The following is an 18,297-nucleotide window of genomic DNA, read 5'->3' on the forward strand; positions in this document are numbered from 1 at the left end:
ATCAAGGCCTGGATGGCCCTAAACTTCTTAAATTTTAATGAAAAGAAGACAGAAGTAATAGTGTTTGGACCTAGTGGTACCTGTGAGCTCCCCCCTGTTGACTTTGGCCCTTTGGCTTTGCACGTTAAGCCCATGGTCACCAACCTGGGCTTTCGTATTGACTGTGATTTTAAATTGGACCGTCAGATTGGCACAGTGGTGAAAGCCAGCTTTTTTTATTTACGTCAGCTGGCCAAGGTTAAAAACCTTCTTTCTAGGCAACAGTTAGAGACAGTAATCCATGCCTTTACTACATCTCGGCTGGATTACTGTAACTCTTTATATTTTGGAATTAGTCAGTCTTCCCTCTCACGTCTGCAGCTGGTCCAAAATGCAGCTGCCCGACTTTTAACTAACACAAGAAAAAGAGAGCACATTACTCCTGTTTTAGCCTCCCTCCACTGGCTGCCTGTGTCTTTTAGAGTCCATTTTAAGATTATCTTACTCGTTTTTAAATCCTTACGTGGTCTTGCCCCACCTTACCTCTCTGAGCTGCTCCATCTGTATGCCCCCACCCGGTCCCTCAGGTCAGCTGATCAGCTGATCCTGGAGGTACCCAAAACAAAGCGCAAGCTCAGAGGGGACAGAGCTTTCTCTGTTGCGGGTCCCAAACTCTGGAACGATCTCCCTCTCCATGTGAGACAGGCCCCTTCTTTGGCTATTTTCAAGACCCTTCTTAAAACCCATTTTTATTCACTGGCTTTTAACCCAGCATGAGACTTTGAACTGTTTTTAGCTTTTAACTTTTTGAACTGTTTTTAACTTTTAAACTGTTTTTATCTAACAAACTGTTCTTAGGGTAATTTATATTTGCTTTTTAATTGTGTATTTTTATTTCTGTTTTAAATGTTATTTTTTAGTCTGTCCTTTGCCTCTATTTCTTTGTGGTGTACAGCCCTTTGTTTTTCAACTGTGCTTGTTTTTAAAGGGCTTTATAAATAAAGTTGGTATGGTATGGTATGGTATATAGTTAATATTGTTAATAAGTTAAAGGTGTTTAAAGATAATAAAAGCATGTTTAACACATATAGTTAATATTGTTAACAAGTTAAAGGTGTTTAATGATAATACAAGCATGTTTAACACATATAGTTAATATTGTTAAAAAATTAAAGGTGTTTAATGATAATACAAGAATGTTTAATACATATAGTTAATATTGTTAATAAGTTAAAGGTGTTTAAAGATAATGCAAGCATGTTTAACACATATAGTTAATATTGTTAACAAGTTAAAGGTGTTTAATGATAATACAAGCATGTTTAACACATAGTTAATATTGTTAAAAAATTAAAGGTGTTTAATGATAATACAAGCATGTTAAATACATATAGTTAATATTGTTAACAAGTTAAAGGTGTTTAATGATAATACAAGCATGTTTAACACATAGTTAATATTGTTAAAAAATTAAAGGTGTTTAATGATAATACAAGAATGTTTAATACATATAGTTAATATTGTTAATAAGTTAAAGGTGTTTAAAGATAATACAAGCATGTTTAACACATATAGTTAATATTGTTAACAAGTTAAAGGTGTTTAATGATAATACAAGCATGTTTAACACATAGTTAATATTGTTAAAAAATTAAAGGTGTTTAATGATAATACAAGAATGTTTAATACATATAGTTAATATTGTTAATAAGTTAAAGGTGTTTAAAGATAATACAAGCATGTTTAACACATATAGTTAATATTGTTAACAACTTAAAGGTGTTTAATGATAATACAAGTAAGTTTAATACATATAGTTAATATTGTTAACAAGTTAAAGGTGTTTAAAGATAATGCAAGCATGTTTAACACATATAGTTAATATTGTTAACAACTTAAAGGTGTTTAAAGATAATACAAGCATGTTTAACACATAGTTAATATTGTTAAAAAATTAAAGGTGTTTAATGATAATACAAGCATGTTAAATACATATAGTTAATATTGTTAACAAGTTAAAGGTGTTTAATGATAATACAAGCATGTTTAACACATAGTTAATATTGTTAAAAAATTAAAGGTGTTTAATGATAATACAAGAATGTTTAATACATATAGTTAATATTGTTAACAAGTTAAAGGTGTTTAAAGATAATGCAAGCATGTTTAACACATATAGTTAATATTGTTAACAAGTTAAAGGTGTTTAATGATAATACAAGCATGTTTAACACATAGTTAATATTGTTAACAAGTTAAAGGTGTTTAAAGATAACACAAGCATGTTTAACACATATAGTTAATATTGTTAACAAGTTAAAGGTGTTTAAAGATAATACAAGCATGTCTAACACATATAGATTCCTTTCTTTCATGAAGACAAGAATATAAGTTGGTGTATTACCTGATTCTGATGACTTGCATTGATTGGAATCAGACAGTGGTGCTGATAAGGTCCGCATTTTCGAATGGAGGAGAAAAAAAGTCCTCCTTTCTGTCCAATACCACATGAAAGTGGTTGGTTTTTGGCATCTTATTTGTCCAGCTTCCGTACTCCTTTGTATACACTTTACAAGAAATACATTGTCGGCAAACTCCGTAGCTTGCTAGCTTGTGCACGCCAGCTTTCTGAGACTCCTGTTTTGTTAGCGCAACTGTGCAACTGTGCAGTCGGTCTTTGGAGTCCTAACCCTCTCAGGAAACAGAGTGGACCGACACCAGCAGATGACATGGCACCCCAAACCATCACCCAACCATGCAAATTTTGCATTTCCTTTGGAAATCGAGGTCCCAGAGTCTGGAGGAAGACAGGAGAGGCACAGGATCCACGTTGCCTGAAGTCTAGTGTAAAGTTTCCACCATCAGTGATGGTTTGGGGTGCCATGTCATCTGCTGGTGTCGGTCCACTCTGTTTCCTGAGATCCAGGGTCAACGCAGCCGTCTACCAGCAAGTTTTAGAGCACTTCATGCTTCCTGCTGCTGACCTGCTCTATGGAGATGGAGATTTCAAGTTCCAACAGGACTTGGCGCCTGCACACAGCGCAAAATCTACCCGTGCCTGGTTTACGGACCATGGTATTTCTGTTCTAAATTGGCCCGCCAACTCCCCTGACCTTAGCCCCATAGAAAATCTGTGGGGTATTGTGAAAAGGAAGATGCAGAATGCCAGAGCCAAAAACGCAGAAGAGTTGAAGGCCACTATCAGAGCAACCTGGGCTCTCATAACACCTGAGCAGTGCCAGAAACTCATCGACTCCATGCCACGCCGCATTAACGCAGTAATTGAGGCAAAAGGAGCTCCAACCAAGTATTGAGTATTGTACATGCTCATATTTTTCATTTTCATACTTTTCAGTTGGCCAACATTTCTAAAAATCCCTTTTTTGTATTAGCCTTAAGTAATATTCTAATTTTGTGACACACGGAATTTAGGATTTTCATTTGTTGCCACTTCAAATCATCAAAATTAAATGAAATAAACATTTGAATGCATCAGTCTGTGTGCAATGAATAAATATAATGTACAAGTTACACCTTTTGAATGCAATTACTGAAATAAATCAAGTTTTTCAAAATATTCTAATTTACTGGCTTTTACCTGTATATTTGAACAAATATAAAAATTGAGTGGGTGTGGCTTATATTCCGGTGTATTCCATTGTCCGGAAAATACAGCAAGTTTTTATGACATGACATTTTTTAACTAACAGATTTATATGAAAGGAAAAAAGCCGAGGCCATGATCATGTGACTCCCCCAAGTGGTCGTGGCCCCATTCAACCAGAGTGTTTATGGCCAGCCGTGGCCAAATGGGCTGACAGTTCCAACGCGGCACATATTCCAAGTATCAATAAGCTGCAATTCAACATTGAGGTTGAAGGAAGAAGCCACACGACATCATTGTGTGCTTGACTTATCTCCAAGGACAGGTGCATCGGCTGAAAAGGATGATCAGCGGGGAGAGGGAAAAAAAATTGATAGCGGTGGTTTTAATAAACATCCTCCAAATGATCCCGGCGACCCGCGGGCGGCGCCGGCAGTCGCTCGCACTTGAGCTAGGTTAAAGAATCAAGTGAGATGATTCATTTGAGTGACTGGGGTAGTTGAGTTTGATGGATCGTCCCTTAAAAGCATCATTGCTAATCTTCGGGCTCCTCTTTTTTAGGTTATTCACAGATCAGTGAGTTTTCCGGCTAATCCCGGACCCGACCGCCGCTGTGTACACGGTATTCATCACGCGCTGACAGGTGGAGTCCTTCAGACGACAAATAACCTTCAGCGAGCGGTAGGTGGGCAGGTAGGTGTGCGGTTATTTTGGATACACGGCACAGTGGAGTGGGGCAAAGGCGCACAAGGCGGGAGATGTATGGCGTCCTTGTTGGGCGCGCCGAGATGGACCCCCTCTCAGTTTCCCGGCATAATCATTCTGAGCCTCAGCCATGCCTTCGACAACTCAATCAGACAGCCCTCTACCTGTAAAGTGGCTGGGCTGATTTGATTGCCATTTTTATTGGATCCCGCAGCCATAAATCAAAGCAATGGGGACGGGCTCTACAGACATGACCACTCGTCATTCGCCGGCAGCCTTGGAAACATTGTTTCGGAGGCCGCGCGGCTGTCGTCAGAGGTAAATCAGGGCAGGGGAAGTTTCTTTCCCGCGACGGCGCAGCGCCGCGGTTAAATCATTCCGGAAATGGATGTCACCGCCACCGAGTGTTTTCACCTACCCCTTCAATAGAGTCCCATCAAGTGGTGACAATGTCAGCACTTTTACCCTCCGCTCAAAAAAAAAAGATGCGTCTCTTCTGGGCCGGGCCGCTGGTCTGCTTGAGCTGATAAGACTTTTTTGGACATTTTCAAAGACTTCTGCGTATTAGGGAAGAGCATATGTGTCATATCTTTGCAAGACCCAGCGTCCAAAAACATTTGTTTTTGGTCTATTTCTTTTGTCAGAATTACAGATTTAAAAAATCTTAGCATTTTCAAGCTAAAAATATCAACATAATAGTCTTGGCCACAAAATGAGGCCAAACTGTTCAGTATATTGGCCACTGATTACTAGATTTGATTAAAAGAGTATAAAGGTGACTAACAGGTGGTATTTAATGTCTAGAGGGCTCTCATAATCTTGAACATCGATTTAACAGTTCGGAAGTTGGCAGACCCGTCAGCGATCCTGTTCTGTCTCCCTGTAATGTTTGATCCTGTTCTGTCTCCCTGTAATGTTTGTCTGATCTTGAATGGGATTGTGCTGAAAATTTTAATTTCCCCTTTGTCACGTCTGTGTGATCATGTTTTTGTTTTAGTCATGTTCGGTTTTGTTTTTGGACTTTTTGTGCACTTTTGTTTTGTCACCATAGCAACCAGTAGTTTTCACCTGTCACGTCACGCACCTGTTTCACGTTTTGAGTCACGCACCTGTTTGCGTTAATCATGTCTATAGTATTTAAGTTCATTGTTTTCAGTTTGTCGTTCTGACGACATCCCGCATTTATACTCTCCACACACCCTTATGACCCTTGCTGCGCTTTTTCATGCCGTTTTTTCATCCAAGTAAGTTTTCTTTATTCATGCCATAGTTTGCAAGTTTTGTTTAATTGTTCATAGTTTCTGCCAATGTGCAAGTTCTGTGTTTATAGTCTAGTTTTGTACCTCCGCCCCTGTGCGCGCCTATATATATATATATATATACATATATATATATATATATATATGTATATATATATATATATATATATACATACATATATACATATATACATATATATACATATATACATATATATGTATATATATATATATACATACATATATATACATATATACATATATATACATATATATACATATACATATATATATATATATATATATACATATATATAAACATTGTATTATTTTCCAGTGCAATAACAGTACTGACATGAAGGCTAAAAGGGCATTAGTGGGGCCTTAAAATATATATATATATATATATATATATATATATATATATATATATATATATATATATATATATATATATATATATATATTGGAGAATAATACAATGTGGTCTACATACAACACACAAAGACAAAGATATGTTTCAAAGGGCCAATTTGTTTCAGGCCACAACAAATTGAAAAAACTATTTTAAATAGCTGCAACATAACATACATAAGTAACAAACAGCATAATAACAACATAGCTGTAAACCAAGGAAGGCACACACTACATACACAAAGCCTAACCAGGCGTTTTTTTCTCTCTCAAGGAATTCTGAAATAAAATCATGTCTGAAGCCCAGAACACTCTACACATTTCCCCAGTTTTAGTTTAGAGATAAGGAAAGACTGGCCTGGCCCACTAGCATCCCTCTTTATGTTTGTGAACTTTATAGTCTACACCAGGGGTGCTCATTACGTCGATCGCGATCTACCGGTCGATCTCGGAGGGTGTGTCAGTCGATCACCAGCCAGGCATTAAAAAAATAGTCCTAAAAATGAGCGATCATAAATCTTCACTATGATGTCACTTTCGTCACTTGATTGACATTCACGGCACCCGAGGGTCTTCTGAGATGACGCTGGCTGCTGCCAGCTCATTAAAATTACCGACTGGAAGGCGACAAACACTTTATTTCAACAGACTCTGGCGCCGTACCTGTCGTCAAAACTCCAAAGACCGACTGCACAGTTGCACAATAAAAGCTCTGCTTCATCCTGCCTGCGCTACCAAAATAAGAGTCTCAGAAAGCTGGCGTGCACAAGCTAGCAAGCTACGGAGTTTGCCGACAATGTATTTCTTGTAAAGTGTATACAAAGGAGTACGGAAGCTGGACAAATAAGATGCCAAAAACCAACCACTTTCATGTGGTATTGGACAGAAAGGAGGACTTTTTTTCTCCTCCATTCGAAAATGCGGACATTATCATCACCACTGTCTGATTCCAATCAATGCAAGTCATCACAATCAGGTAATACACCAACTTATATTCTTGTCTTCATGAAAGAAAGGAATCTATATGTGTTAAACATGCTTGTATTATCTTTAAACACCTTTAAGTTGTTAACAATATTAACTATATGTGTTAAACATGCTTGTATTATCTTTAACCACCTTTAAGTTGTTAACAATATTAACTATATGTGTTAAACATGCTTGTTTTATCTTTAACCACCTTTAAGTTGTTAACAATATTAACTATTTGTGTTAAACATGCTTGTATTATCTTTAAACACCTTTAACTTGTTAACAATATTAACTATATGTGTTAAACATGCTTGCATTATCTTTAAACACCTTTAACTTGTAAACAATATTAACTATATGTGTTAAACATGCTTGCATTATCTTTAAACACCTTTAACTTGTTAACAATATTAACTATATGTATTAAACATACTTGTATTATCATTAAACACCTTTAATGTATTAACAATATTAACTATATGTGTTAAACATGCTTGCATTATCATTAAACACCTTTAACTTGTTAACAAAAACATATATTTCATAAATAAGTAAATTTAAATGATATATATGAATGAGGTAGATCCCCACGACTTGATCAATTGAAAAGTAGCTCGCCTGCAGAAAAAGTGTGAGCACCCCTGGTCTACACATTTAGAGTGATGTGATAATCAAACACTCTAGAAGCCTAGAATAAAAGAGTATATAAGAGAATTGACAGAGTGTGTGCCTTCAGTGCGCAGTGCCTCGTTAAAATCCAGCCGCTGTTTCTTAGCAGGTGAAGTGTGTCTCTCTTTACAAGCTTCGTCGAAGCATGTTGCTTTTGTAGCTGTTTCAGCAGATTTGAATTGCTAGAATAGGATCTTTGATCCAAGACACAACTTACATTCAACTAAAATGTTCTTTTCTTTGTGGTCGACAAAAGAAAAGTATTGAGAATATCTCCATGTTAAGAAACTCGGCTTCGGGCTTCGCCATGATGTCTTGTTAGTAAACACAGACACGCCCCTCCCACACTTTCTTGTCGCGTCTTCCGCAGCGCTGCAATAAAACACACTCAGATCTTCTCGGTTTCTAGCCGATACTACATAAAAAATAACGTAAAATAACGCAGTAACGCATCATGTAGTAACGGTAACTGAGTTACTGAATATACAAAATAACGCGTTAGATTACTATTTACCGCCGAAAGTAACGGTGTTACAAAGTAGTACAAAGTTAGTCCCATCACTGCATATTACTGTATATCACACATTGAATATAAATAAAATGAAGTCTTTTCACCCTAGACAGAATCAGGCCCTCCCATCCCAGGTACTAAACTCTCCTTACGCTCCCTTCAAACTTGAAAACTACATCGCTCATCATCTCTCTGCGCTGTCTCCCCGGCTTTTGATTCAGTGCAGAAGTGAAGTCTATCATGTCCGCCAGCGCCAACGTATTCTATTAAACGCAGGTAGCTCATTTCCTCCAGCCGCATGGCTGAGTGGGACTGTGAACGAACATGATGTCAAATTAATTCCCCAGCTCTGAAATTTTGATCACGCCCGGGCTATTTTGGGGTTCTCGCCGCGGAGCTTGTTTCTTACCTCGTTTTCCGGGGGGGGCGTCTCTTAGGGATCAATGTCATTCAGCATAAATATCATCTGCGGAGGGAAAGCAGACATAACAAAAGCCGCGCATTGTAAGCAAGCTCTATGAAGATTTATACAAGGAAAAGAGACATTTCTGCACGCAAAATACAAAAAATGTTTTAGTATATCAATATCAATTTGCAGAGTTAAAACTAGGGAGTGTTAAATGTTGTAATAAAAGGCAGTTTTTGAAACAGTACGTGGTGTTTGCTAAGTACATTGAAGAGGCAGTGACTGATTAATACCGGATGTCATTTATTTATTATTCAATGAAACAGTGTTTGATATCATTTACTACGGAGTTATTTCATTATTTAATGAATACCACAGTGTCTGACATCATTTATTCCTGAGTTATTTTATTGTTTAATGAAAATCAATGTCTGATATCGTGTATCCCTGGGCAGAGGTGGGTAGTAACGCGCTACATTTACTCCGTTACATCTACTTGAGTAACTTTTGGGATAAATTGTACTTCTAAGAGTAGTTTCAATGCAACATACTTTTACTTTTACTTGAGTATATTTATAGAGAAGAAACGCTACTTTTACTCCGCTACTTTTATCTACATTCAGCTCGCTACTCGCTACTCATTTTTATCGATCTGTTAATGCACGCTTTGTTTGTTTTGGTCTGTCAGACAGACCTTCATAGTGCCTGCGTTTCAACAAATACAGTCACTGGTGACGTTCACTCCGTTCCACCAATCAGATGCAGTCACTGGTGACGTTGGACCAATCAAACAGAGCCAGGGGTCACATGACCTGACTTAAACAAGTTGAAAAACTTATTGGGGTGTTACCATTTAGTGGTCAATTGTACGGAATATGTACTGTACTGTGCAATCTACTAATAAAAGTTCCAATCAATCAATCAAAAGTGTGAAGGAAAAAAGATACTTTTTTATTTCAACCGTACATCCCGTCAAAAGCCTAAAGACTGACTGCACAGTTCCTGTCTTCACAATAAAAGTGCCGCTCCATCGCGCCTGCGCTTTCAAAATAAGAGTCTCCGAAAGCCTGCGCAAACAAGCTAGCAAGCTACGGAGTTTGCCGCCAATGTATTTCTTGTAAAGTGTATAAAAACGAATATGGAAGCTGGACATATAAGATGCCAAAAACCAACCACTTTCATGTGGTATTAGACAGAAAGGAGGAACTTTTTTTCTCCTCCATTTGAAAACGTGGACGTTATCATCACTACTGTCTGATTAGGGACGGCGTGGCGCAGTGGAAGAATGGCCGTGCGCGACCCGAGGGTCCCTGGTTCAATCCCCACCTAGTACCAACCTCGTCATGTCCGTTGTGTCCTGAGCAAGACACTTCACCCTTGCTCCTGATGGGTGCTGGTTAGCGCCTTGCATGGCAGCTCCCTCCATCAGTGTGTGAATGTGTGTGTGAATGGGTAAATGTGGAAGTAGTGTCAAAGCGCTTTGAGTACCTTGAAGGTAGAAAAGCGCTATACAAGTACAACCCATTTAGCAGCCCTTTGAGACACTTGTGATTTAGGGCTATATAAATAAACATTGATTGATTGATTGATTGATTACAATCAATGCAAGTCATCAGAATCAGGTAATACACCAACTTATATTCTTGTCTTCATGAAAGAAAGGAATCTATATGTGTTAAACATGCATGTATATTCATTAAAACACTATTAACATGTTTACTTTTACTCAAGTAAATATTTGGGTGACTACTCCTTACTTTTACTTGAGTAATAAATCTCTAAAGTAACAGTACTCTTACTTGAGTACAATTTCTGGCTACTCTACCCACCTCTGTCCCTGGGTTAATTCATTATTTGATGTACACCAGTTTCTGATATCATTCATCCTTAAGTTAATTATTTAATGAATACCACAGTGTCTGATATAATTTATTACCGAGTTAAATTATTATTGAATGAAAAACAATGTCTGATATGATTTATTTAGGAGTTAAGTAGTTAGTAATAATGTGCCTAATATAATGTATACTTAATTTGTTTATTATCCATTGCATGTCTGACATATATTATTTAATGAATATCATATTGTTTGATATCATTTGTTTCTAAAACTAAATTGTGATTTAATGAATACCATAGTCTGATATAATTTATTCCTGAATAAATGGACGCATCATCTATGTATACCAGTGTTTGAAGTAAGTTATTCCTAAATTAATGTATTATTTAATGAATACCACATTATCTGATATAATTTATTCCTGAGTTATTTAATTATTCGTTATTCATTATATATATTTAATGAATACCAGTGTCTGAATTAATTTGTTATTGAATGAAAAACAATGTCTGATATTATTTATCCCTGAGTTAAATTATTTAACAAAATGTCTGATATTATTTATATTTAATTAAAAATTATTTGAATACCACAATGTCTGACATCATTTATTCCTGAGTTATTTTATTGTTTAATGAAAATCAGTGTCTGATATCGTGTATCCCTGGGTTAATTCATTATTTGATGTACACCAGTTTCTGATATCATTCATCCTTAAGGTAATTATTTAATGAAAACCACAGTGTCTGATATAATTTATTACCGAGTTAAATTATTATTGAATGAAAAACAATGTCTGATATGATTTATTTAGGAGTTAAGTAGTTAATAATAATGTGCCTAATATAATGTATACTTAATTTGTTTATTATCCATTGAATGTCTGACATATATTATTTAATGAATATCATATTGTTTGATATCATTTGTTTCTAAAACTAAATTGTGATTTAATGAATACCATAGTCTGATATAATTTATTCCTGAATAAATGTATGTATCATTTATGTATACCAGTGTTTGAAGTAAGTTATTCCTAAATTAATTTATCATTTAATGAATACCACATTATCTGATATAATTTATTCCTGAGTTATTTAATTATTCGTTATTCATTGTATATATTTGTTATTGAATGAAAAACAATGTCCGATATTATTTATCCCTGAGTTAAATTATTTAACAATAAAATGTCTGATATCATTTATATTTAATTAAAAAATATTTGAATACCACAATGTTTAACATATTTTACCCCTGTATTATTATATTTGATAACACCACATTGTGATTTAATGAATACCATAGTCTGATATAATTTATTCCTGAATAAATGTATGTATCATCTATGTATACCAGTGTTTGAAGTAAGTTATTCCTAAATTAATTTATTATTTAATGAATACCACATTATCCGATATAATTTATTCCGGAGTTATTTAATTATTCGTTATTCATTGTATATATTTGTTATTGAATGAAAAACAATGTCCGATATTATTTATCCCTGAGTTAAATTATCTAACAATAAAATGTCTGATATCATTTATATTTAATTAAAAATTATTTGAATACCACAATGTTTAACATATTTTACCCCTGTATTATTATATTTGATAACACCACATTGTGATTTAATGAATACCATAGTCTGATATAATTTATTCCTGAATAAATGTACGCATCATCTATGTATACCAGTGTTTGAAGTAAGTTATTCCTAAATTAATTTATTATTTAATGAATACCACATTATCTGATATAATTTATTCCGGAGTTATTTAATTATTCGTTATTCATTGTATATATTTGTTATTGAATGAAAAACAATGTCCGATATTATTTATCCCTGAGTTAAATTATTTAACAATAAAATGTCTGATATCATTTATATTTAATTAAAAATTATTTGAATACCACAATGTCTAACATATTTTACCCCTGTATTATTATATTTGATGAACACCACATTGTTTGATATAATTTGTTTCTAACACTAAAATTGGGATTGAATTAATATCATATTCTGATATGAAGTATTCCCAAATGAATGCATGTATCAATTATGTATACCAAAGTCAGTTATTTCTGAGTTATTTAAATACATACCAGTGCCATTAATAATTTATTCCTGAATTAGTTTTTTTAATAAATACCAGTGTCTGAAATAATTTACGGATTGTAATTTTTTTTTTAATACTGATACCATTTATCCCTGAATTACTTTATTTAACAAATACTAGAGTCTGAAATAATTTGTTCCGGAATTCATGTATTATTTAATGAATGAATGCATGATATAATTTGTTCCAAAGTTATTTATTTATTACTGAGTTAATTTATAATTTAATGAAAAAGAGTGTCTGATATCATTTGTTTCAAAGTTATTTTTTATTTAATAAATACCACAGTGTCTGATATCATTTACTCCTGAGTTTAACTATTACAATGTCCAATGAATACCAGTGTGTGATATAATTTGTTCCTGAATGTATTGTTAAAAACCAGTGCCTGATATCATTTACCTGGAATAGCCTTTATTTACTTCCTCCTTTGTACTGATTACGTCCATCTGATAATCCAAGTGATGATAAGAAATACACTATAGGGGTGTTTATTTATCTTAAAAAAGCATTTGACACTAAAGATCAGTGGTCCCCAACCACCGTGAATCGATTGGTACCGGGCCGCACAAAAAAATTTTTTTTTACTATGCTTTCATTTTCCATACACACTGTAAATCACTTTGTGATTCTGTCTGTGAAATCCGCTATATAAATAAATGGAAATTACCGGTACTTATTTTTACTGTAGGCTTTATATTTCTCGGTAGGAGCGAAAGTTTGACAGACATAGCAACAGTAACTAATGGGGGGCGGGGCTAAGCGGAACAAACTTTCGCGCGGATGGGTAGCAGGCTAATGTGTGGACCACAATTACACAAATATATACATTTGTGACTCGCAAATCAAAGGTCGTCGAGCCAGAGCCAGCGCCTGCAGAGAAACAAAAATCTGACGGGCACGCACTGTGTCATTCACCGGGAAGCACTCGCGTCAAGGCAGCTCAGCCCCGAACTCAATGAGGTTTTAACAGATGTTGTGAGCGCGGTAAATTTGATCAAAACACGACCACTGAAAGCGCGACTGTTCTCTGCACTGTGTGAGGAAATGGGAGCTGATCATACAGCCGTGCTGTTTCACAGTGAAGCAAGGTGGCTCACCTGGGGCAAAGTGCTGTCACTTGCCCTGTCTTGCCAAATGCATAGCTCCTCCTTTTTTTTTTGCAGAGATTGCAAAGTGGCACTTTTATTTTATTTATTATTGAACTTGATGCAAGTTATTTGATTTATTATTGAACTAAATGCAAGTTATAACACTTTTATTTGATTTATTATTGAACTTGATGCAAGTTATAACACATTTTTGATTTATTATTGAACTTGATGCAAGTTATAACACTTTTGTTTTATTTATTATTGAACTTGATGCAAGTTATAAGACTTTTTTGATTTATTATTGAACTTGATGCAAGTTATAACACTTTTTTGATTTATTATTGAACTTGATGCAAGTTATTTGATTTATTATTGAACTTGATGCAAGTTATAACACTTTTATTTGATTTATTATTGAACTTGATGCAAGTTATAACACTTTTGTTTTATTTATTATTGAACTTGATGCAAGTTATAACACTTTTTTGATTTATTATTGAACGTGATGCAAGTTATAACACTTTTTTTGATTTATTATTGAACTTGATGCAAGTTATAACACTTTTTTTGATTTATTATTGAACTTGATGCAAGTTATTTGATTTATTATTGAACTTGATGCAAGTTATAACACTTTTATTTGATTTATTATTGAACTTGATGCAAGTTATAACACATTTTTGATTTATTATTGAACTTGATGCAAGTTATAACACTTTTGTTTTATTTATTGAACTTGATGGAAGTTATTTTATTTATTATTGAACTTGATGCAAGTTATAACACTTTTATTTGATTTATTATTGAACTTGATGCAAGTTATAACACTTTTTTTGATTTATTATTGAACTTGATGCAAGTTATAACACTTTTGTTTTATTTATTGAACTTGATGGAAGTTATTTTATTTATTATTGAACTTGATGCAAGTTATACCACAGCTGCACAGTTATTTTATTTATTATTGAACTTGATGTTATTTTATGTTATTGAGTTTGAATGTATACAACTTGATGTTCAATAAATTTGAAAATGTTAAAGCTTGGCATTAGCGCTCTGTTGGGGCGATGGGGGCAGGTGGGGCTTGAAAACTCCCCCTTGTCCAAAGTGGGGGATGACAAAAAAAGTTTGAGAGCCACTGATCTAGGCAAACATGGTTAGCAGAAAATGAACTATCAAATTGCTTCATACAGTATGGAGAAGGGCTGGGTGGAACGAGATCTGCTTCGGCCTACTCCTTTTCAGACATGATGAATAGCAAGGTGTACAGCAAACACGTGATGTACTTGAACGCAACACTGATAAGCATGTTGGTAATAAACTACAGCGTCGCCGTGTCCACGGCGGTAAACAAGGCGGCCGTTAGGGGTGCGGATGATTTGAATCAACAAGGGTGAACAGATATGGATACTCTGCGCATTAGTGTTAATAGGAATAGATTATGGAGGGATTTGGCAGAGTGACCTTCAGTGCACTAATTGAAATAGTACTCCGAGTCAGCAGTGGAGTAATCAACTTAAACACAGAATCATAAATCATCGTGAGTAGCGCTGTCACATGGCGGCCATTAGCCCCGTGTTTTTCACCCACACACACGCGCGCACCCGCCCCACTCCTCCGCTCTCCCGCGGCAGCCTCGCGAAAATGTTTGCCACGCCGATCCGTAGGTTAATAGGAACAGAAATGGCATTTAGACTCTATTTGGATCAAAGGCACTGCGGGGTTGAAAGTTTGCTAATTTGCAGGTAATGTGAATTGATGTAGTGGAGGGGGGGGGGGGGGGGGGGGGGGGGCGTGATAAAACCTACATCATAACGCCGCTTTGTGACAGGCTGAGACATAAGAGGTCCAGCTCGTGGCCAGATCTGTTATCAAGAAGGGATTAATCTTACAGGGTCTGTGCGACCTTTGGGTTTTGTTATTAATTACAGCTGACAAAAGCGCAATAAATTGCGTTTCCTTGGTGCTGCTGCTCCTTTCCTACTGTTGCTTGTTAGTAATGCACTAATGCTACTTTATTTACTCATCACCACTTACTGGAAATTGTCATCACCTGTCGCAACAACTAAATCTAAAACTGCTCATTTTAACTGTCTTATGTTTTACTTTATTTTTTTTTAAACAAATTTGTGTTGCTGTTTTAATTGTGATTGTGTGAGTTTCTATTTTTGGCATACCTAATATTTTTGCCGTCCAATAAAAAACACTATTTGATTTAGTTATTTTATTTAAAAAAACATACAAAAACAATTTTCTCAGTTTTTTTATTTGACAGTTAAAAAAAAAAGCTTGCAAGCAAAAATGTGGGCTAGCTAGCTTGGCGAATTTCACAGTGAACTAGGGATGTCCCGATCCATGTTTTTGCACTTCCGATCCGATACCAATATTGTTTTTGCACTTCCGATCCGATACTGACCGACACCGATACTGACCGATACTGGCCTATCCGAGCATGTATTAAAGTTTAAAGTTATTTAGCCTACTTAGTTGTCAGAATCATGTTGAAAAGGGTTTTAGTACTCTTGATAACAACTAGCCAGCTGAATTAGGGGAGTTTGAATAATACACAATGGTTGGTAACAAGAAACTGACCTGTTTATTCAAGGATAAACACAAAATAGACAAAATTATACATGACATCATTGAACTAGGGCTGGGCGATATGGCCTTTTTTTAATATTGCGATATTTTAAGGCCATATTGCGATACACGATATATATCTGGATATTTTGCCTTAGCCTTGAATGAACACTTGATGCATATAATCACAGCAGTATGATGATTCTATGTGTTTTGATTGATTGATTGAGACTTTTATTAGTAGGTTGCACAGTGAAGTACATATTCCGTACAATTGACCACTAAATGGTAACACCCCAATAAGTTTTTCACACTTGTTTAAGTCGGGGTCCACTTAAATTGATTCATGATACAGATATATACTATCAGATATATACTATCATCATAATACAGTCATCACACAAGATAATCACATTGAATTATTGACATTATTTATAATCCAGGGTGTGGATGTAAGTGTCAAAAAGACAGCCAAAAGAGTTTGATATGAGAATAAATCTAAAGTTAAAATATAGGGTAGAAATGCACCCATTTGCAGGAAATGTAGTCTTGATTTTCAAAATGTTCTTTCAAGGCTTGCATGTCTACATTAAAACATTCTTCTTCATACTGCATTAATATATGCTACTTTTAAACTTTCATGCAGAGAAGGAAATCACAACTAAAAAAATCACTAATTTTTTCATACGGTGTTGATGTGGAAATTTTTGCCTCTGCATTTTGATGGTGTGGACGTGTGGCACCGAATGGAGATAAGCGTCTCGACAGACGTCACACTATTTGAACAATGATGACGAAAACTGTTGTCTCTGTCGTGTCCGTGTGTCGAAAATTGTTATGCGCTTATTTTTTTATTTGATTTTGTGCGTGGCATAGATTTGCCGTGCGCAGAGGACGCTTGAGCAGGCGCGCACCTTAGCGGTTGCGATAGCATCACAGCTAACGTTAGCCATGCCGCTACCTCGCTCTCTGCTGGGAGAGGACGTATACGTATGTGACGTATGACGTGACAGTATGTGACGTATGTCGTGACAGTATGTGACGTGTGTAAGAAGGTGCACTTGCTGTCTGTGAGAGGGAGACACAGGAAAGAGTGAGAAGAGCCTGTCGTGTAATGCCAGCAGCTAAAAGCAACTGCGTGAGAATTGTGGCTGTGTTGAAGGTGTGCTGGAAAATGCGGAACGGAAATTACGGAGCAGCAGAAAAGTGGAATGTATTATTTAAATAAGTGCGTTGGAAAACACGGACCGGAGTTTTTTTTTTAAACTGGATCTAGATCTGCATTTTCCCATGAATTGCCGATACGCAATTTTTGGCAAATATCGGCAGCCGATCCGATCCAAATATTGGATCGTGACATCCCAAAATGATACACATTTGAATTTCATAAAGAGTAAGATGCAGTGTATGCTGTGTCATTTCAAACTACTAGTTTTTGATCAAATTAAAGCAAGACTTGTTTTGGATCATTTTTGTCATTTGTATCAACTGGTTTCTTGAAAAAATAAAGCAAAAAAAAATCTGGAAAAAATTGGAAATCAAAGTTTTTGACATCACATGGACAAAGACAAGACCTTCTGGAGGAAAGTTCTATGAAAGAATATGAGCCTATACAGAGCATCTATGAGCAGGCAGTTAGGAAAAAAGCTAAGAAAATTATTTCCAACTCACAACACCCACTCTTTCCTGAATATGGAACCCTGCCATCAGGGAGAAGACTCCGGGTCCCACTATGCAAATCTAACCGCCTTAAATTATCATTTGTCCCAGCCTCCATTAAGTTGACCAACAATGTGCAATAGAATTTTAATACATAGGTTAGCACTTTTTTTTAGCACATAGCACTTTAGCACATAGCACTTTAGAACTAAGCACTTTAGCACACAGCACTTTATCCATGAGCTCTAGTGCAATGCACATTGGTACTTTATCTTTATCTCCATACTGTAGATTTTATGCCTACATCAAAGTGCCACCTATGTCTATCAAGCTCCATGTTCTGATGTTTAAATGTTAGTTGTATGGTTGTGGTTGTGTCGGTGCTTGTGTTTTTGTTCTGTTGTTTTTGGGTATGTTAAGAAAGCAATGATGCACTGTGCCCAAGACAAATTTCCCCGCGGGGACAATAAAGTTGAACCTTG

This window comes from Nerophis lumbriciformis, linkage group LG13, assembly GCF_033978685.3.
Source record: "Nerophis lumbriciformis linkage group LG13, RoL_Nlum_v2.1, whole genome shotgun sequence".
In the NCBI taxonomy this organism is placed as follows: Eukaryota; Metazoa; Chordata; class Actinopteri; order Syngnathiformes; family Syngnathidae; genus Nerophis; species Nerophis lumbriciformis.